Raw genomic sequence first — 23,416 nt, forward strand, 5'->3', positions numbered from 1 at the left:
TCCCCGGACTTAAACTTTAAAGAATATTAAAGAAGAGAACTGCTGAATAAAAACCAAAAAAATGAGCAAGAATGTAGGGAAAAGATTTAGATTAAATGGTATACTGTAATTTGCGCCAAGTTATTTGATTCCATTAGATGTCGTTGCCGCGAAGTCTAGAAAAATAAGGAACAACTAAATATTAATTCAAAAATTTGTTAAAAACAAAAAAAAAAAACCGCGTTTGCGGTTTTTTATGTACGATATAATCCAGACGAGTAGTGCATAGGATGAATACTTGCTGATGAATACTACACTTGGCATTTCTTCCATTTCTTTATCAATAGTATTGCAAGGCCATTCGATGTCCGATCTTTGTAACTGGTATCATTTAAAATCTAAAATAAGCATTTCCCAACATTGTTAAATCTAGTATTTCTTAGATATGGTAACATTGTCATTACACATCAATAAACGGTCAGTCTAGCATAAGCTCTCGAGAAGAACACGCATACCTCTCTTCTGTGGACACAACATTAATGGCGACGAGGCAAAAAACAAATTAAAACGTTTAGCTACAATAATTGTGTAAAATCTAGTTGGTCAGTCATTGATTCTCATCAAGATGCCAATAGAAAGCGCGGAATTTCAAGAATTGCTTTCCCAGCAACAGCAATTCACAACGAACATTCTAGAACAACAACGACAATGGATGAGAGAAATTCTTGGAAATAATTCTTCATCTAGTGCTAGTAATTCAAGCCACGCGGGTAAATTAGCTATGTGTCCTCCATTTCACAAATTTGACAAAGACAATCAAAATTGGGAGTCTTATCTAGAACAGTTATCGCAACATTTTAATGCATATTCGGTCAGTGCAGACGAAAAACAAAAAGCATATTTTCTTTCTTGGTGTGGCGTCAGTTTGTTCGAGCTTCTTAAAAATCTCTTCGGGAGTAACAACTTAAACACTCATACATATAAAGAGCTCACAGACAAACTTACTGTACATTTCACAACTAAGCGTCATATTGTAGCAGCGCGCTACGAATTTTTTAAGAAAGAGATGGCACATGGTCAAACACACAAAGAGTGGGTAGCCGATTTGCGCGGGATCGCTCGTGAATGTCAATTTGTGTGTTCTGCACAAGGTTGTTTGTCCAACTACGTAGATGAAATGATCCGGGATCAGATCATCGTACATACCCCGTATGATGCAGTACGGGCAGCTGCTCTTCAAAAGCACCAGCCGACTCTTGAAGATGTGCTCATGGTTGCGGAGACCTATGAGACAACGACAAAAACCGTTGCAACCCTTAAAGACAAGAGAGAGAGTCAAGTTCCACTCAACGCGATCTATACATTCAAAAAGTATCAGAATAAACCGAACAAAGAGAAACAGTGCAAAAACTCGTGGAAGTCGTGTTCTGGGTGTGGAACGTCTCACACTAGAGAGAGATGCAAGTATAGTGACGCCGTATGTTACAAATGTGGTACAAAAGGCCATATATCTGTCGTGTGTATGTCAAAGCAAGACAAAAGTAATTCGCAGACACAAAAAAGAGAAGAAGCAAATTTAATGGAAGAAGTAAACACTATAACGGGTCAAGTCAAAAACGAAAATCGTAAAAAGCTAATTGATGTCAAAATATTGAATCAAGTTATTACCTTTCAAATGGACTCAGGGTCAACAGCTTCAGTGATAAATTTTGAAACATATTTATTACTGAATAAACCAAAATTGCAAGAATGTTTCAGACAATTTTTCGCATATACACACATTCCAATACCAATACTAGGCGAATTGCACACTGTCGCAAAGTGTGGAGAAAAAGTCGAAAATATTGTAATCATTGTTACTAGTAAAAGAGACGAAGCCAATCTTTTCGGAACAGATTTATTTAAAAAAATTGGATTCGACATCGTCCAAATATGTAAGATTTATGAGCAAGAAAATATTCGAATTAACGAGCTTTGCTGCAAATATAAGTCAGTGTTCGAGCCTGCCATGGGTACCATAAAAGAATTCAAAGCCAGCGTATTTTTAAAATCTACAGCAACAAATTTTGCAAAAGCCGTCAAATTCCATTTGCTCAATTGGAACATTTCAAAGCCGAAGCAAATCGTCTCACGGAAGCCAATATCTGGAAACCGATCAAATTTAGCAACTGGGCATCCCCCATTGTGTTAGCACCTAAGCCAGGTGGAGCCATTCGGATTTGTGGTGACTTTAAGCAAGCAGTTAACGCACAAATCGACATAGAGCAGTGTCCATTACCAACAAAAGAGTCCCTATTTCACATAATTCGTCATGGTAAGCAATTCAGCAAAATAGACCTAAAAGACGCCTATCTTCAGATGGAACTAGATGAGGCAACAAAGCAATTCATGGTCGTCAACACGCCATTGGGCCTATTTCAATATCAGCGCCTTCCGTATGGAATTGGCAGCGCACCGGCAATCTTCCAGAGATATCTTGAGCAACTTCTAAAGGGAATAGAAGGTTGTGGCAACTACCTAGCTGACATCATCATCTCAGCTCCAACAAGCGAAGAACATCTAAAACGAATCGAGCAAGTTTTAAACATACTTCAAGAAAACGGAATCAAATGCAAAAAGGAAAAGTGCTTCTTTTCAAAGACGAAATCGAATACTTGGGAAGACGGATTAGTGCTGCTGGAATTTTGCCAGACACATCCGGATTAGAAGCTGTACGACTATTAAAACCGCCCTCAAATTTGAAGCAATTGGAAGCATTTATGGGTAAAGTAAATTACTATTGCAAATTTATACCAAACTTTTCACAGTTGGCAGCACCTTTAAACCAACTTCGTAGAAAAAATGTAGAATTTTATTTTGGTCCGAAACAACTACAAGCCTTTTCAGCTCTGAAGTCTCACATTATTAACGCAACGCAACTGGCGCATTTTGATGAAAAGTTACCGATCGTGCTCGCAGCAGACGCATCATCTTTTGGTCTTGGAGTAGCCCTTTCTCATATTCAACACGGTGGTCAAGAGAGACCCATTGTTTTTGCTTCGAAAACACTCGACAAACATCAAGAGAAATACAGTCAAATAGAAAAAGAGGGATTGTCAATCATTTTCGGAGTTAAACGATTTCACCAATATCTGTATGGGAGGAAGTTCATACTGTTAACCGATCACAAGCCGCTTGTATCGAACTTCAATCCAGGGAAACATCTGCCATTGATGACTTCAAACAGACTACAACGTTGGGGTATCATTCTAATGGCGTATAATTTTGATATCCAGTATCGGGCGACATCTGCACATGGCAATGCCGATGCTCTTTCCCGACTACCAATTGGAACTGATGTAGAATTCGATAAAGAGGAGGAAGCTTGCAACTTAATAAGGGAAATCAATCCACCGGTTTATGCAGAAACCATTCTCAAGCATTTGAATAACGATAAAATCCTCAAACAAGTCCTGCACTACGTTTCTGTAGGATGGCCAGAAAAGTTAGAAAGTGGCAACGAAGATTTATTGCCATACTTTAATCGTAAGTTTGCTTTAACAATTAATGATCACTTACTATGTTTACAGTCAGATGCAAATCGTATGGTGATTCCAACCAGTCTACGTCCAAAAGTCCTTAAATTATTACATGAGGGACATTTGTTCGCATGAAGCAAATTGCAAGGAAACATGTTTGGTGGCCTGCCATTGACGAAGACATAAAAAAGCTAGCTCAGTCATGCAACATCTGCAAGAGCAACAATCCAGCGCCACCACGACAATACCAAAGTTGGCCTACAGCAACCACAGCTTGGGAGCGAATCCACATCGACTTCGCTGGCCCAATATTCGATGCCATGTGGTTAATTTGTGTAGACGCATACTCGCAGTTCCCGTTTACTGTTCAAATGACATCGGTAACAACCGCCAACACAATCTCAGCTTTGTCTTCAATCTTTGCAATCGAAGGATATCCTAAGACTATGGTCAGCGATAATGGACCGCAGCTTACGTCTGAAGCATTCAAAGAGTTTTGCATGCTCCATGGAATCAAGCATATAACAACAGCACCATTTCACCCAGCCTCTAATGGATTGGCTGAGCGATTTGTACAATCTTTTAAAATTTCTGTGAAGAAAAATATTCAGGAAGTTTTGCCTGTACGAACAGCAGTAACAAAATATCTTGCTTCTTACAGATTCCCCCCAAATGCACAAGGTAAATCTCCTGCTGAGTTAATTCACGGTCGTTCAGTTCGCACCGTATTAAGTCAACTTTTCGAAAAGCCTGTCGAAACTAAGCAAGAGCTGACAAAATTCAGCACAAATCAAAAGGTATTTTCCAGAAATTTCTCGAGGGGAGAAAAGTGGATCGAAGGCACTATCGATCGACCAATTGGACGAATGCTGTACGTCGTACGTACATCAAATGGCTTTATCAAGCGCCATTTCAACCAAATCAAACCACGAATGTCAGACAACACGTCCGAGGACAACCCGACTAAGTATTGGTTCGTTCCTGAAATACCACAACCAGCTCCTTGTTCAACACCAGAATTACAAGAAGATCAGCCAGAAACGCACCACGATCTTCCGAATACCATTCAAGAAACTGTTCCTGATCCTGGTGAAAATGCAGCAACGTCGAATGAAACTCCAAATCGAAACCAATCTTCGCGACGACGTTCTGGTATACCTGTTCGACAAAGTACAAGAGCTCGCCAGGAAGTCAATCGGTTCAAGCCACACGATTTCCGAAAATCTAAAAATTAATTGCCGTTTATAATTTAAAGGGGGAGATGTGTTATGTATCATTTAAAATCTAAAATAAGCATTTCCCAACATTGTTAAGCCTAGTATTCCTTAGATCTGGTAACATTGTCATTACACATCAATAAACACATCAGTCTAGCATAAGCTCTCAAGAAGAACACGCGTACCTCTCTTCTGTGGACACAACAGTAACCATAATGGCCCATGCCACCATAATTCACACGATCCCAACTTGGTTGCACTCATGCCACGGCTTAGATAATCGGCAGGGGTATCTTTCGAGGCGACGTGTCTCCATTGCCTTTCGTCTGAGATTTCCAGGATTTTGTTTATTCGATTGGACACAAATACCTTCCAGTTGGCAGCGGACGGATCCAACTGATAGTTATCATAGAATCTGACCAAAAAGTAGTGTTAGAATAATTAATGTTAATTCTTAAATTCTCTTATAGATACTTATACATTTTGGCTGCTTCAAGCGCAGCACATAACTCTGCCCTAGTTATGGTTAGTTGTTGTTTGGTTGGCGATACCTTTCCCTTTGACAATAACAAATCTGTGTGATACGTATCCTCTAAAAACTGGGAAGCGCAGGTATGCAGCAGCTCCATATGCCTTTGAAGAGGCGTCGCAAAACAGGTGCAATGCAGCCACACCACCTGGTAGCCCCCATGTAACATGCCTTGGTATTCGTATAGTTACTACGTTTGGTAACTCCTTCGCGAATTTTTCCCATTTTCTCTTAATTCCAAATTCCAAAGCTTACCGTTGTGCAGGCATATTCTTCCATATAATCACTAGTATCTGGATTCCATAGAACTCGTTGGTACTGTGCGTCGTCGGGTGGAATATTAAAACATCTGTACATTTTTTCAACATCCGCCATAAATACCCATTTTAGCCCTCGCCAATTGAGAATGATTCTTCCAAGATGTACGTGCAATTTTGGACCGATTGTTAGAATCTCATTAAGTGATTTACCATTACTCGTCTTGCTCGGCCCATCGAAGACAACTCGTACCTTCGGAGTTGACGACGATTCCTTTATGACTGGGTGATGCGGTGGGTAACAATGATCGACTCCCCCCATGGCAGGTTTGACAGTCTTACTAGTCCGTGACGCTACACGTTCCATCTGACCCAGCTCCAGATAATCGTGCCACCATACGCGTTCTTCAAACTCGCATCGGTACGCAATCGTCTGTCCAGAGAATATAATCCAACTCTGCGCTCTTGTATGATTCTCCAATCACCATTGATTGGTACAAGTAAGTAAGAAAAGGAAGACGGACAGTATATTTCCCAGACGGCAATCGGCTATGTGTCTTAACAAAGAAATCTTCGCACCAGCTATCCTCTATTAAAAGTCCACGAGGCTCGTCGTCGAATTGTTCTAGCTCCCAAAATTTACACAACAGCTGTTCCAGTATCTCATTAGCTTCCTTCTTACGTACCGTTATGGTATAGGACGATATCCTTCCAGCTTCATGATTCGTTTTCCGTGATACTATATGTCCCAAGTGTGTGTTCTGCGCCAGAGGCATGTCTGCCATTCCTCGGTGCACTTCTCCTAACATCAGCTCATCGTAGATGTCGTGCCCCAGCAGAATATCAACCTTGAAAATCACCTTGTGGAACAAAGAAGTTAGGGTCGGCCAACGGTAAGCCCTTCAGATGAGTCCACTCTTCAAATGGCAGCCGTTTGATTGGCATGCGCTTACTCACTAAAGGTATTACTGATGCAAGTATCTGTGATTTTAGTATCTGCTAACCCAGTAATCGTGATGTTAGCCTGTTTGCGTCGTAGACGTAGCTGTTGAGCTGCATTCTCTGAAATAAACGAAACTTGTCAACCTTGATCCAAAAACGCTCTAAAGTGTAAAGGATAGCCTTTTATCGACTCTACCCACACCATTGCTGTTGTTAATAAAACCTCATCTCTCTGCGTTACCGCAGTTTCTGTTTCCACTTAATGAATTTTTCCTTTTAAGGCATTCGCAGATGCTGTTAGCATGACTCCCTTTCTTGCTGCGCTAAGCGACCTCTCGTGATCTCCTGACTTGTCTACATGAAGTAGTGTGACATGTGATAGTTGACATTTTTCACAATATACTGTACTGTCACATGCATCTATTCGATGATTTGGCTTAAGGCATCTAAAACACAGTCGCTGCCTCACTACACTATCCTACATACTCCGATAAGGTGTGCATCCCTTTGACACACAATGCATAGGTCAGTCTCTCGCGTAACAAATGAAGCCTTTGTGTAGTTCTGGTTAACTCCTGAGCTCCTTAAAACAATTCTGCGTTTCAATATTGACCGCTCCCAATCCACTTCTAATTGATTTGATAATCTCTTCATCATGTAGTACACTAAAATTTTAGACTGTTGTCGCACATCCACACCAGTCTTTTCCAATGAATTCACATATGACCGGGAAGTTTGCACAAATCTTCTTAAATCTTTCGCATCTCCATGTTTAATTGGTAATTGCTGATCGAACACGTCCATGTAATGTAAAAATAACACTCGCTTGTTATCATACAAATTCATCAACATTCTCCAAGCCACTTCATAGCTCGCCGCTATTAGCGTTAGATGTTCAATATCCTTACCTGCATCTCCAACCAATAAACAATGAAAACGATGTAAGTCTGTCAGCTTCTTACAGTAATGTACTCTTGTTAAAAACACCTTCTTAAACGCCGGCCACTTAATGAATTTCCCGCTACAGGTAGGCAGATTAACTGTTGGGAGTTTCACTTCCTCTAAATTTGCTCCCATTTGTTCATGCACCGTCTGGTGCAATCAAGACTCATCGAATGCAGTAGACGCCGGGATTCTCCGATCCTTATGTCTCTGCAACTCATTCCGAATCTCAGCTACTGCCATGATGTAGATTTCTTCGAAACAGTCTCTGATGTCTTTGTCAAAATATCTGCCCTTTATGTGCTCTTTATCTCGCTCTTGAACCAGTTGATGATGATTGCGCTGAAACTCTGCGTGAAGGTGTGCCAGCGAGTCTAATCTGGCTCCGTATGTACCGACTCATCCGATTTATACCTATTCAACGACTTCTCCAGTGAAGTGAGCAATTTGATTTGCTCCGTAGCCAACGTTAAAAGTTTTTCAGCCATAATGAACACCTACCCAAACACATCAACGTCAAATTTTACTCACCCGAATCTATCCACTGCCAATCCCAGTCCAAATCCAATCGCCAAGATCAGTCCTCCCGGGATTCGGCACCAAAAATATGTTGGCTTACAGCTGCGCCCTTGCGGAGCGCCAAACTGCTCGATTTGTATGATGCGGCTTTCGGATGATTCCACCGAGGGGGCTTTGAGGCACTTGCATTTTGGGAGGAATGAGAATAGCCAAGGTGACTTCAATTCAGTTGATTTTATTTACTTAACCTAAAATATAGAACAATTGTTGGCGGGCACAAAAGGTGCAGTCGCATCGAAAGATATGATTTTTAAGAGTAATTATAAGTACAGCAAACCGCGCTGTCATTTACAAAATTCAAAGTTCTGGAAATTTGCATAGAAGAAGTTAGAAAGAAAAGAATTAAAGGTAACGGAACTTCAAGTTTGTCTCTCCAATGTAGCTTGTGCTATTCTAGGTCTCTCTCTTTCTCTTCGTTCGTTTTCTTTTTTCAGCAAAGAGTATTGTTTTACTTGCAGCCCAAACATACTTATTTATATTAATATCGAAGCTTTAACAAAAGCACATAGTATTTTGTTGTTGCGCTGCTTGGTTTTTAATTTGTTTCTATTTTTTGCTCCCACCAGTGCTCTCAATTTACAGTTGACATTTTGTTTATGTTTGTGTGGTGTTAGTGCTCTCTATATATTTTTGTTTTCTCTTAAGATCGCGCTCGCTCGCACTTCGCGCTTGTGACAAGTTATTGTTGTTGTGTGTTTTAATACAAAAAATATTCTCTAATTTGTTGTCTCTTTTTAATTTGCCTATTGCTGTTAGCTTGTGCTTTGGTTTTACATTTTTCCCTTTCTATTTACATATTGATTTATAATTTGTTTTTGTATAAATCAATTATTTAATAATGTCTGTCTGCTGCAAATATAATTGCAATAATCTCAGCAAGACCAGTGAAGACTTTCTTTACTGTTGGCTGTGTGACAATGTAATGCACTTTAAATGTGCTGTTTATACAGTCAAGGTGCGTGATAGTATTGCACAGGGTGGCGTCCTTAAATGGGGCTGGGGCTTTGTAACATGGCTTGGAGCTCGTGATGCGAAGTTTTATGAAACGGACTGGAGATGCATTTAAAACCCTGTCAGCTGGCGTTCATAAGCTCCAAGAGGAGCTTTTGGCGATGGAGGTTCAATTCAGAAGTTTTAAACTTTTGATTGAATCTCTGACGCGAAAGAGGGCCAGGTTTCAGGGCGCGTCCCTCAGTCCGTCGGTACATTCGTCTCTACCAGTTCCGGTTTTCGACATTGACCCTATGTCACCAAATGTACAGCAGCTGATATCGTTTAGGAGTCCGGCTTTGGCAGGTGTGGAGTCTCTTCCCATTTACCCTGGAGACAGTATCCCACCTACTAACACGATATCGGTTGTAGTTCCCGAACAGTCCTGGCAAACATCCGTTTCCAGGAATATTGCCAATAAAGTAGTTACAAGGGGAGCTAGTAAAGTGCTGGCTGCCTCAGCTGCTGATGCATCTACTGTAGCCGCTACTGCTGTGCCTAGTATTCCTAGTTCCCTTGTTGTAGTTCCACCCAAAAAGCCAATTTTTATGTCGAGGCTTGATCCCAATACTACTTCTGAATAAGTCCTAGCCTACATCCAGGGCAAAGTTCAAGCCCCTAACATTGCTGTGGAAAAGTTCCGTTTTTCATATACTCGGGACATTTCGTCCTTTAAAATAGGTGTCTCCCCAGATCATTTTGGCCAAATATGCTATAAAGATTTTTGGCCGGAACACCTTATTGTAAAAGAGTATACAAAAAGTACACTAAAAAGAACAATCGGCCTCCGATTAGCTTTTTACCTGCTTCTGCAAATAACGTTCCTTCTGGCTCGTCGGCACCTGTTGGCGAGCCAAAAAAAAATTTCGTCTCTTACTCTGGACTATCAGAACGTACATACGGGGACTAAAGACTAAACTCTCTAGACTCTATGTAGATTGTTTAGCTTTTGACTTTCATATTCTTGCCTTTACTGAAACTTGGCTGAAGCCTGATATTGCCGATGCTTCAATTTTCCCCATTGTAGAGTCTTCCAATCAGGAGATTGAATTTGTTTGTACTAAAATTTCTTTAAATTGTTTTTCTGTCTATATTACTTGTTCATATATTCCACCATAGTCCGACTTGGCACTATACATTCACCATTTGGAAGCTATTCAACTTGTTTCCTCATATCTCTCTGACAAAGACCTGCTTGTTTTGTTTCATAGATGGTTGTCACATTGTTTCATAGATGGTCTACTTGAATTGTCCCTAACTCAAATAAATCCTGTCCGGAATAGTCGTGACAGATCACTAGATCTGGTATTTGTGTTGGATTCTTCCAACTGCGATGTTTCCAGGACCGATCCCTTAGTTATCCCTGAAGACAACTTTCATCCAATTCTGGATATAACCATTGACCTTCCTTTTGGGTTTATGTCTCGATATAATAATTCGATGCCTCCAACCCGATGTTTTCGCAAGACAAACTTTACTAAACTTAAAAAACTTTTGTTAACTAATGATTGGTCATATCTGTATACCTGGCATTTCTGTCTTCTAAAAAACTCTTGAGTCGTTCTTTGATGTTTGTGTCCTGCGTGTGACCCAAGGATGGTCTGATAGACCTCCTTAGTTCTCACATGAGTTATGTAACTTGAAGAACGTGAAAGACGTGAAGATGCTATAAACGATTTTAAAAACCCGGTAAAGCATCGGATTTTTCCCTTTATGTGGTTGCTCGATCAAACTTTATGATGCGGAATTCACAATGCTATAAGGATTATCTTCAGCGATGTAAACTTAGTTGTCCTCGAGATCCTAGGCAATTTTATAACTTTGTCAATGTAAAACAAAAAACATCAGTGCACTCGTCTTACTTGTCTTTTGAAAACAATAAAGCTGACACTGATCAGGCAATTCCCGATATGTTTGCTGACTTTTTGATAAAAGTTCGGTTCTTAGCGTGCTCAGTTCCGTCAAACCAGTGGCCCTGACGGAATACAAGGCTGCCTATTAAGGTTTCGCGCAGAGGGCTTATCTAAGCCAATTCTTAAGATGTTTACACTGTCCGTCACATCTTCCGCCTTCCCGTCTATCTGGAAGGAATCATGTATTAATCCTCTTCATAAAAAGAGGGAAAAGTCCGAAGCCTTCAATTATAGTGGTATATCTAAATTGTCTGCCATACCCAAAGCATTTGAAAAAAAAAATAACATCTCAATGGCAGCATTTTTGTAGCTCAATTATTCCGTCATCCCAACATGGGTTTCAAAAACGTAGATCGACAACTACTTACCTATTCAAATTTACACTCCACTCGATCAAGGGAATCAAGACTGACGTCATTATAGTCTAAGTTTAAGTTTAAGTCTTAATTTTCTAAAATCATCCAAGTGACCTCTGGAGTACCTCAGGGTAGACATTTGGGTCCATTGCTATTCACTCTTTTTATAAATGATCTTCCATTGGTAGTGATACATTCTGGTGCGCTTATGTCCGCCGATAATGTTTAGCTGTACTTCAGTTTTAAAGACATACCGTCTTCTTGCCTGCTTCAATCCTGAAACCAACCTAGTAAACCTCGACGTCTCTAAATGCAAAGTTATGTGTTTAGAGCGGTTAGATATTATCAATGACTTAGGTGTTCTTATGGACCATAATTTAACCTTTTATTACTCTTAGTAATACTTTGAATGTTCTGGGGTTTGTAAGTCGATGGTCAAAAGAGTTTGACGATCCGTACACAACTAAAATTCTGTATACTTTATTAACCCGTCCTATCTTAGAGTAAGGATCTTGCATATAGTCACCTCAATATGAGACGCACCAAAGTAAAATTGAATTTGTTCAAAAGCAATTCTGCTTTTTGATCTTCGCCTATCTTTTAATCAATCTTCCTTCTTTAATAAATCGTAGAGTAATGCTTGGTGCTATCTTTATTCACAAACTTTTAATAGGTGAAATAGACTCTCCTGAGCTATTGAACCATTTAAACCTATCTGTACCTGTATGTCCTGGTGTCGTATGGGCCATTTGTACGTACTTAGCATTGTACGCGTCAACGTCCAGACAATATTTCAAATGTCAGTTTGTTTGTTGTCCTTTCCAATAATTTTTGTTATTTAATAGTTAATATGTTTTCCCCTGTTAACAAGCATTTGACTAATTCGACTTGGCACGGTCCTTTACAATGTCAAACTGGCGGTTATTTTTGTAGACCTTGCCAGATAATATTCCCCAAAGATCTTCAATCGAATTTAGGTCCGGACTGATCGCGGGCCATTCCAAAATAGGTATTTTCCTATCCCTTAAAAATATTTTTTTGTTTTCCGCGCTGTATGAATTGGCGCGTTGAAACAGTCTGGTCCATCTAGGGTAAACTGTTTTTCGTCGGAAAAAATAACATTTTTGAACTCTTCTGACGAAAATTTATATTTCTCCCCAAACGCTAAGCGCGCGTTTATGTGGCGTTGCAATAGCCTGGGTACAGCCTCGCGGGAATCATATGTAACCGTGTCGTTCTCCTGTAAAATCTGGTTCACCCGTCTACTGGATACATTGAGCTGTAGCTGACGTTGGATTTCGGTACATGACTTACTGTCTTGCACCGCCAGTCGCCGAATTCGCCTTTTGCAGCGATTATCAATATCGGTAGGTCGTCCAGACCGCTTATTTTTCCCGTAATTTTCGGGATTTTTAATGAAAATTGGCCACTGTGTTCTTTCCAGCTTCAGCCAATCCTGTGATTAGCTCAATGCACATATACTTATTTCATAAGAAATCGACGATCTGCGTCGCAAATTTGAGATAACGGTACTAAGAATGAAGTTCAAAGAGAAGATGTGGAATATATACACATGCTATATGAATGTATGAAAAAACGTGCATACTCCAATACAATGTACGGTTAGATTTTAATACAGTACAAGAGCAAGAAAAAAATGCACATATACTTATTTCACTAAGGTATATATTTATTTTTAAATCATATTGATAATTCAGAAAAAGTGTTAATAAATGTGAATTTTCTTAGTCCTTGTCGTGAGCAATATTAGCAATATTGGCCTTTTGAAAATTTGCTAGCGTTCCCGGCCCATTGTGATACCTTTTTATGGCGGCCAGAAACAAAAAATCCATAAGAACAAATGAAGTATGTAAGTTAGGTATACCATACACCAGTAAAGCAAATATTTCAACTTTATTAAACAAATGCATTTTCACATGCTTTTTACAAGCATATCTTGGTATCTCGCTCACTCAATCATACGAGCACCCTAGCGCCCCCACCAGCCAGCGACCAACTCCGGCCTTATGGAAAAACGTTTATATGCATAACTCGACTGTTTTTTGTCCGATTTTGATCAAATTTGGTATTTTGCTAGATATTAGTATCAAATTTAAATTTGATTGCATAAGGTAAAAAAATACTGGAGATAATAAAGTTTTTCAAATTACGGGGGCGGAAAAGGGCGTGGCAAAACCTTTACACATACAAAATGTGCGCGTTTACTAAACAAATATACAGCTGTGTTCACGAAAATAGCAGTGCAGTAGATGCTAACAAAGATTCAAAAATTTTTCACATATTTCTTTTTATACATTCAGTTTTTTGACTTCGATTTTGTAAAATTCCGGTAATTTTACTAACTTAAAAGTTAGTTGTTTTACACATTTTTGTTCCTAACCTTACAAATTTGGCTGTTCACAAAAATAGCAGTGTTTCGTTTAGTTGCGGAAAAAACAAATTAAAAGTTTACAAATCTGTCAGTAGTAAGTGTAATTAATTAGATAATTATGGTGTACTATTACTTGCGTCAACTAACGCTAAATTCGTGGTAGGCGGAAAAGTAACGCATTGCTATGCTGAGAACACGGAATGGATCCAAAACCTTTAAAAGTTTTAAAAAATTTCAAAATTTTAGTTGGATGTTCTGCAAAGATGTTCTCTGCTGCCCTAGACTACAAAAAAACCCGAAAGACGTGGCGTAAAACGTGCACAAACGGCTTCAGATGACTAGCACATTGTTCTATACAGCAGATTCAAACAGTTTACATCTTCTAATTTCGTCAAACATGATCTAAACGTGTCGGTAAGGAGTGTCACTTGTCGGTGTAGAATCCTAGAACAAGAGCTAATATCGCCAAGTCGAAGGAAAGTCCCAATCTTGACTTTGAAGCCTGTAAATCACGTTTGTACTTTGACAAAACACCTGTTTTGGTGGTGCAGGGTCTAAACAATAGGTACGTCGCCCAGAATATACGGAATATTCATGAAAATATGAATCGAAATATCGACGTGGACATCATAAGGAAGGTAAAGCTTTCCTATATCATATGGAATCTGCCCATAAAATGGACATAGCTCAAAAAATTTGATTTTCAATTCGAAAGAAACGATGTTATGCCAGGGCCAGCTTAGTCGTCGGATTGGTAACCCATTAAATATGTATGGGGAAATATTCAGAGACGCGTCACGAAGAAAATACCGTCCAATATAGCTTAGCATTGGGAAGTAATCCATGAAAAATGGCTACAGATCCCAGTTCAGCATTGCTGGAGTCGGTGCGGCGCAGGTGCCAACCGGCTATTACCAATAATTGGTTCAGGACTAAGTATTAAGTCCTAAGAACCAAAGGTGACCTGAATTTAAAGGTTCAAATAATTTGGAATCGACGGATTTTAATTCTTAGTTGTCACTGCTATTTTAATGAACAGCTCAAAATGCCCTTCCTTCAGTATCTTGCTCGTTTCTGAAAATGGGGGACTCTTTGTTCATAGCGGACGTTGACGATACTATGCGCAGTACGTTCAAGTGGCCCCTACGACACCAGGACAAAGCCTGTTACGCGCGAGCCCAAGCAGATAACTGCCCACCAAACACCCGACCGACCGAGGGGTGCAGCCGTATAACGCACGGCACGAATCGCGTGGACAAAATACACAATAGAAAAGACAGACAAACACATAATACTATAGCTATCTATTAACTAAATGGGATAGGATAGATGTTTTAACCATATTAATAGAAAACTCTGAGCCGATTACAGGGGATAGAAGATTGTAATCAGAGCAGAGGACCCTAAAAGGTTCATGCATAGCATAGTTAGAAGAACAACGACTAAGGGATAAAGGTATTAAAGTATGTCAACTCCGTCTATATGGTACCGACAAATTCACCTGAGCTAATAACTCAGGCGAGTCGATATCACCAATTAGGAGCTTGTGCATAAAAATGACACCAAGCATAACTCTACGGTTAGTTAGGGACGGAAGGTTAATCAAGAGAAGTCTACTAGAATACGAAGGCAAATTGACATTGCGATCCCAGCTTAAGCCACGAAGAGCAAATAGCAAGAACTGCTTTTGAACGGATTCTAGTCTAATCTGGTGCGACTCATATTGAGGTGACCAAATGCAAGATCCATACTCTAAAATAGGACGGACAAGCGAAGTAAAAAGAACTTTAGTTGTATAGGGGTCATCAAATTCTTTTGACCATCTTTTAATGAAACCCAGGACACTCATGGCCTTTGCGACCGTGGCGGAAATATGGGTGTTAAAATTTAACTTATGGTCCATAAGTACGCCCAAATCATTCATATTATTTAGACGTTCTAAAGGGCTATTGTTTAGAAAGTAAGTGACCAGTTGAGGAGAGTTACGAAAAAAAGTCATTACCTTACATTTGGTAGTGTTAAGATTTAGTAGATTAAACTGGCACCAGGATTGAAAGTTTTTAAGATCAGCTTGTAGCCGACTAAATGAATCTGTATCTTTATAAGTAAGACAAAGCTTGACATCGTCAGCATACATAAGCACACGCGAATGAACAATGACTGATGGAAGATCGTTAATAAATAGTGTAAAGAGCAGAGGGCCAAGATGACTACCTTGAGGTCCACCAGAAGTCACAGAAATGGAAACGGAAAAAGAAGACTTAAAAAGTACCTTCTGTTTTCTATTTGTTAAATATTCTCGAACCCAAGAAAGGAAAAGGGGTGGAAACCCAATGTCGCTCAGCTTAGAAAGTAATAGGGTATGATTAACGGAATCAAAGGCTTTGCTGAAGTCAGTGTATATGACATCAGTTTGTTTACCATTTTTGAACCCCTTGATAATTATTGATGTAAATTCTAAAAGGTTAGTGGTTGTAGATCTACGTTTCACAAACCCATGTTGGGATGGCGAAATAATAGAGCTGCAAAAATGTTGCAATTGAGAAGTTATAATTTTCTCAAAAGCTTTCGGAATAGCGGACAATTTTGAGATACCCCTATAGTTAGAGGCTTCGGACTTTTTGCCATTTTTATGCAGAGGAATAATATACGACTCCTTCCAAATAGATGGAAAAGAGGAAGATTCTACAGACAATAGAAACAATTTTAAAATGGGTTTACATAATGCGTTTGCACAGAACCTGAGTACACATCCAGGAATACCGTCTGGCCCCGGAGAATAAACAGGTTTAACTAATTTAAGTTCGCTAAGAATAGAACTTTCATCAATCACTGGATTGAAAATGCAATTAGCCTTTTTTAAATGATAAAGATACGGACTTGCTCGATATTCCGTTGAGGAATAAGTTGTTTTGAAAAAACTCGCGGAATGGATCCAAAACCTTTAAAAGTTTTAAAAAATTTCAAAATTTTAGTTGGATGTTCTGCAAAGATGTTCTCTGCTGCCCTAGACTACAAAAAAACCCGAAAGACGTGGCGTAAAACGTGCACAAACGGCTTCAGATGACTAACACATTGTTCTATACAGCAGATTCAAACAGTTTACATCTTCTAATTTCGTCAAACATGATCTAAACGTGTCGGTAAGGAGTGTCACTTGTCGGTGTAGAATCCTAGAACAAGAGCTAATATCGCCAAGTCGAAGGAAAGTCCCAATCTTGACTTTGAAGCCTGTAAATCACGTTTGTACTTTGACAAAACACCTGTTTTGGTGGTGCAGGGTCTAAACAATAGGTACGTCGCCCAGAATATACGGAATATTCATGAATATATGAATCGAAATATCGACGTGGACATCATAAGGAAGGTAAAGCTTTCCTATATCATATGGAATCTGCCCATAAAATGGACATAGCTCAAAAAATTTGAATTTCAATTCGAAAGAAACGATGTTATGCCAGGGCCAGCTTAGTCGTCGGATTGGTAACCCATTAAATATGTATGGGGAAATATTCAGAGACGCGTCACGAAGAAAAAACCGTCCAATATAGCTTAGCATTGGGAAGTAATCCATGAAAAATGGCTACAGATCCCAGTTCAGCATTGCTGGAGTCGGTGCGGCGCAGGTGCCAACCGGCTATTACCAATAATTGGTTCAGGACTAAGTATTAAGTCCTAAGAACCAAAGGTGACCTGAATTTAAAGGCTCAAATAATTTGGAATCGACGGATTTTAATTCTTAGTTGTCACTGCTATTTTAATGAACAGCTCAAAATGCCCTTCCTTCAGTATCTTGCTCGTTTCTGAAAATGGGGGACTCTTTGTTCATAGCGGACGTTGACGATACTATGCGCAGTACGTTCAAGTGGCCCCTACGACACCAGAACAAAGCCTGTTACACGCGAGCCCAAACAGATAACTGCCCACCTCCCACCCGACCGACCGAGGGGTGCAGCCGTATAACGCACGGCACGAATCGCGTGGACAAAATACACAATAGAAAAGACAGACAAACACATAATATTATAGCTATCTATTAACTAAATGGGATAGGATAGATGTTTTAACCATATTAATAGAAAACTCTGAGCCGATTACAGGGGATAGAAGATTGTAATCAGAGCAGAGGACCCTAAAAGGTTCATGCATAGCATAGTTAGAAGAACAACGACTAAGGGATAAAGGTATTAAAGTATGTCAACTCCGTCTATATGGTACCGACAAATTCACCTGAGCTAATAACTCAGGCGAGTCGATATCACCAATTAGGAGCTTGTGCATAAAAATGACACCAAGCATAACTCTACGGTTAGTTAGGGACGGAAGGTTAATCAAGAGAAGTCTACTAGAATACGAAGGCAAATTGACATTGCGATCCCAGCTTAAGCCACGAAGAGCAAATAGCAAGAACTGCTTTTGAACGGATTCTAGTCTAATCTGGTGCGACTCATATTGAGGTGACCAAATGCAAGATCCATACTCTAAAATAGGACGGACAAGCGATGTAAAAAGAACTTTAGTTGTATAGGGGTCATCAAATTCTTTTGACCATCTTTTAATGAAACCCAGGACACTCATGGCCTTTGCGACCGTGGTGGAAATATGGGTGTTAAAATTTAACTTATGGTCCATAAGTACGCCCAAATCATTCATATTATTTAGACGTTCTAAAGGGCTATTGTTTAGAAAGTAAGTGACCAGTTGAGGAGAGTTACGAAAAAAAGTCATTACCTTACATTTGGTAGTGTTAAGATTTAGTAGATTAAACTGGCACCAGGATTGAAAGTTTTTAAGATCAGCTTGTAGCCGACTAAATGAATCTGTATCTTTATAAGTAAGACAAAGCTTGACATCGTCAGCATACATAAGCACACGCGAATGAACAATGACTGATGGAAGATCGTTAATAAATAGTGTAAAGAGCAGAGGGCCAAGATGACTACCTTGAGGTACACCAGAAGTCACAGAAATGGAAACGGAAAAAGAAGACTTAAAAAGTACCTTCTGTTTTCTATTTGTTAAATATTCTCGAACCCAAGAAAGGAAAAGGGGTGGAAACCCAATGTCGCTCAGCTTAGAAAGTAATAGGGTATGATTAACGGAATCAAAGGCTTTGCTGAAGTCAGTGTATATGACATCAGTTTGTTTACCGTTTTTGAACCCCTTGATAATTATTGATGTAAATTCTAAAAGGTTAGTGGTTGTAGATCTACGTTTCACAAACCCATGTTGGGATGGCGAAATAATAGAGCTGCAAAAATGTTGCAATTGAGAAGTTATAATTTTCTCAAAAGCTTTCGGAATAGCGGACAATTTTGAGATACCCCTATAGTTAGAGGCTTCGGACTTTTTGCCATTTTTATGCAGAGGAATAATATACGACTCCTTCCAAATAGATGGAAAAGAGGAAGATTCTACAGACAATAGAAACAATTTTAAAATGGGTTTACATAATGCGTTTGCACAGAACCTGAGTACACATCCAGGAATACCGTCTGGCCCCGGAGAATAAACAGGTTTAACTAATTTAAGTTCGCTAAGAATAGAACTTTCATTAATCACTGGATTGAAAATGCAATTAGCCTTTTTTAAATGATAAGGATACGGACTTGCTCGATATTCCGTTGAGGAATAAGTTGTTTTGAAAAAACTCGCAAACATATCGGCAATTGCCTGATCAGTGCTCGCTTTTTTATTTTGAAAAGACAAAAAAGATGGGTGCACAGAGGTCTTACGTTTAGAATTAACAAAATTATAAAATTGTTTAGGGTCAGAAGAAAACTGAAGGTTACACCGCTGAAGATAATTCTTATAGCATTGTGTATTAAGCATCATGAATTATGAACGACGAATTCAGAGTATCATAAAAGCAGCGAACAGCTGAGTTCATATCTCTACAATTGTATAGATAGGACCAATCGGTAGTAATAATGTTTTCATTAAGGCTGGCAAAGTCAGTCTTACGAAAGCACCTTGTTATGGTGAAAGCAAGGGCAGATCAATTTTTAAATTTAATGTAGGATGAAATTTGTCTTCGGGAAGAACAAATAGTTTGATCCTAGTAACACCACAATAAGAAGAATCCAATACATAAAAAAGATCTAACGATTTTCCATTAGAATTAAAGACAGGATTGACATGGGACAAGGATAAGCCCAGAAGGCCATCAATAAAGTCATGTGACAAAGAGGGCAGCAACGTGGTAGATTCATCTGTTAGTGACCATGCTAAAGCGGGTAAATTAAAATCACCTACAACTATGAGCATGTCTTGACTGGAAACTAAAGAGGAGACAAACTGAATTGCCTCTAAATGATTTAAATATACCACCATGTCTGACAATGGTGGAATATAGGAACAAGTAATAAAAGCATTAAAAGATTTAAAATTTACTTTAACACCGACAATCTCAATCTCCTGGGTACTAGAAAATTGAATCATTTCAGATGATAAAGCAGCATCAACAGCTATCAGAACGCCACCACCTATGCGAGAAATCCGGTCACGTCTGAAAATAGAAAAGTTTGTGGAAAAAACCGATGCATCAGCAATATCAGGTTTTAGCCACGTCTCTGTGAAAGCTAGAATGTTATGCTCAAAAGAAAGACTATCTACATAGAGATTAGGAAGTTTAGATTTCAGTCCTCTAACGTTCTGGTAACCCAGGTTAAGGGACGAAGCTAGTTTTTTGACACACCAGCAGATGCTGATGTGGCAGGAATAGTATTAGTTGTTGTTGTAGGCAAGCGAATCGGTTGCCGATTTTTCTTTTTTACAGTATATTCCTTAACTATTATATGTTTAGGCCAAAAATCTTCTCGACATATAGTATCGAAGATATTGGCAGAAACACTAATTTTAAAGGACGAAATGTCCCGAGAATAAGAAAATTTAAACTTCTCCACCGCAATATTCGAGACGTTAACTTTCTTCCGAATATAGGCTATTACATCATCAGATGTGACAACAGGGTCTAGCCTAGAAACAAATATATCTTTCTTTGGTGGTATGCCAACGAGAGGCCGCGGTCCCGAAGCGTCAGCCGCAGCAGTAACGTTGGTCAAGTCACCCACTGCAGCAGTCAACTTGTTTACGGGGCCCTCGATACTTTTAGAACTATCGGCAATTTCCATTGGAATGGGTAATTGCCTAGACACATCGGACACTACAATAGGCATCGTTTTTAGGAGATCATTCCCAGGTGATACCGGTAATTCATTACTAATAGCATTCACAACCGGGCTCTTCAACAATATCAATTGCTGTACATTAGGAGTGGACGGTGCATGAGACCGGTCGGGGACGATAAGAGACGCTGGCGGATCTACAGATACAGAAACACCCCAAGGACTGGTCCTTTTACGTTTCGGAGACTCATTCATAAGCGATAAACTTCTGAACTGAGTCTCCACCGCAGTAAACTCCGCTTGGAGTTTATTAAAACCTGCCCTTAAAGTGTCAAAACTATCTCTAGTCCGCCTCATGAAAGAGCGCATCTCATTCTCGACCTCCCGGCAAGCATCACATCCATATTTTAAGCCACCACCTTTAGCAATAGACTCCTTGATTCTGCCTGTGTAACCTGCACACTTAACGTGAACCGCATTGTCACACATCCAACAAAGAATATAATCATGGGAGTCAACCGCATTAGTGGCAACTATGCAATTATTTTTTGAGCAGACAACCATTTTATCAAAAGTTTAATTTAATTACAAAAGGAAATACAAAAAAATAAAAAATAAAAATTCTAAAAAATCTGTGTATAAGAATATACTGACCAGTTCTGACACAAGGGTTAATGTGCAGAGTAAGCCTTCACAACTAAAGAATAAAAAAAAATGAAAACACAAAAACAAAAACACGTATCACAGAGTCGCGGGTAGGCAAAAGACGAGAGCGCAAATCAATCAAGAATAGGAAAGAGCGGGAGAGCGCGTCAAATTGAACACATGCAACAACAATTTGTACGCAAGAGCGCGAGAGTTAGTTAAAACGGTAAGGACACAAAAGCAAAAGAGATAAACAAAAACAACAACACCGCTAATGCAAGTATTGTTGTAAGTTTTGATTTTATTTAAATTTAAACAAAAACGACAGCAAGAATTCGCGAAATGAAAATAAAATTCGGATGTTGTAATTATTATTAATTAAACCGATAATTTAAGAGTTATGTAAAAGTATTTAATCGCGAGAAAAAATAAAAGTTGATAAGCGCAAAAAAAACACGTCTGTCCTCTGCAACGAGTGAAGTTCAGTCCAAAATAGTACTAATAAGGTACGTTTCATAATTATAACGCCACCCATATATTTCAAATATTGGTCTAACGGTACAATTTTCGATGTTACAATGTTCTACCGAAATACTTGTTGGGGCACAACAACAACATACAACAACTTTGGGATCAATAGGAATAACGGTACTTTTCTATTTACGCAAATTTGGTTTTGAGCTTGTTTCATAATTATAACGCCACTTTCAATTAATGCGTTTTTTTACTACAAATGTCAACAGTTAACCATTTTTTTTTTATGAACAATTAAAATTTGCTTTCCATTTTTAGAAATGACATTAAATATCCTTGTAGGCATCCTTAAAACTAAATTTTTAATTACATCTGGCTCAAACATCCATCCAAGCCCCGTCTATCGCATCTTTCAGTTCTTGTACTGTGTTAAACTGCCGATTTTCCCTGGAAACCTTACGTACTAAGATGCTCCAGAGATTCTCAATCGGATTGAGGTCTGGGGATCCTGCTGTCCAGTTCATAACTGGGATTTCCTTAGAACAAAACCATGACTTCGTCTCCGTGCTCCCTGGAAAGTCCAGTCTCTACCATCATTTTCATTGAAAAATGGGATGAGACAGTTTTCCAACACCTGGATGTAATCTGCACTCTTCATTCGGGAAGATTAGAACTGCAGTTTCTAACAACCAGCCTAGGAAAAAGCTCCTCAAACCATTTCAAAATTGTTGAACATATAAACAGACAATGGTCATCAGTAAGCATAAGCAGCAAATTCGTGTTTACAATAAAGATATAAATTAGAGGTAATTTTTTCGGATGAAAAACAAATGGAACTTGGATGGTTCTACTGGTTTTCAACGATATTGGCATGATCTGAGGAAAGAGCCATACATTTTTTCCAAGCATTTTTTTTGGTTTGAGGAGCTTTTTCCTAGGCTGGATGTTAGAAACTGCAGTTTTAATCTCCCCGAATGAAGAGTGCAGATTACATCCAGGTGTTGGAAAACTGTCTCATCCCATTTTTCAATGAAAATGATGGTAGAGACTGGACTTTCCAGGGAGCACGGAGACGAAGTCATGGTTTTGTTCCAAGGAAATCCCAGTTATGAACTGGACAGCAGGATCCCCAGACCTCAATCCGATTGAGAATCTCTGGAGCATCTTAGTACGTAAGGTTTCCAGGGAAAATCGGCAGTTTAACACAGTACAAGAACTGAAAGATGCGATAGACGGGGCTTGGATGGATGTTTGAGCCAGATGTAATTAAAAATTTAGTTTTAAGGATGCCTACAAGGATATTTAATGTCATTTCTAAAAATGGAAAGCAAATTTTAATTGTTCATAAAAAAAAAATGGTTAACTGTTGACATTTGTAGTAAAAAAACGCATTAATTGAAAGTGGCGTTATAATTATGAAACAAGCTCAAAACCAAATTTGCGTAAATAGAAAAGTACCGTTATTCCTATTGATCCCAAAGTTGTTGTATGTTGTTGTTGTGCCCCAACAAGTATTTCGGTAGAACATTGTAACATCGAAAATTGTACCGTTAGAC

The 23,416-nt window shown here is 39.1% G+C and overlaps 1 protein-coding gene across 3 annotated transcripts in view; it reads left to right on the top strand.

The window, feature by feature from the left end:
- Positions 1-23,416, top strand: part of LOC6653229 (nipped-B protein) — a 117,305-nt gene that overhangs the window by 78,954 nt on the left and 14,935 nt on the right. The window lies entirely within an intron of this gene.

Source organism: Drosophila willistoni (genome assembly GCF_018902025.1).
Source record: "Drosophila willistoni isolate 14030-0811.24 chromosome 2L unlocalized genomic scaffold, UCI_dwil_1.1 Seg168, whole genome shotgun sequence".
Taxonomy (NCBI): domain Eukaryota; kingdom Metazoa; phylum Arthropoda; class Insecta; order Diptera; family Drosophilidae; genus Drosophila; species Drosophila willistoni.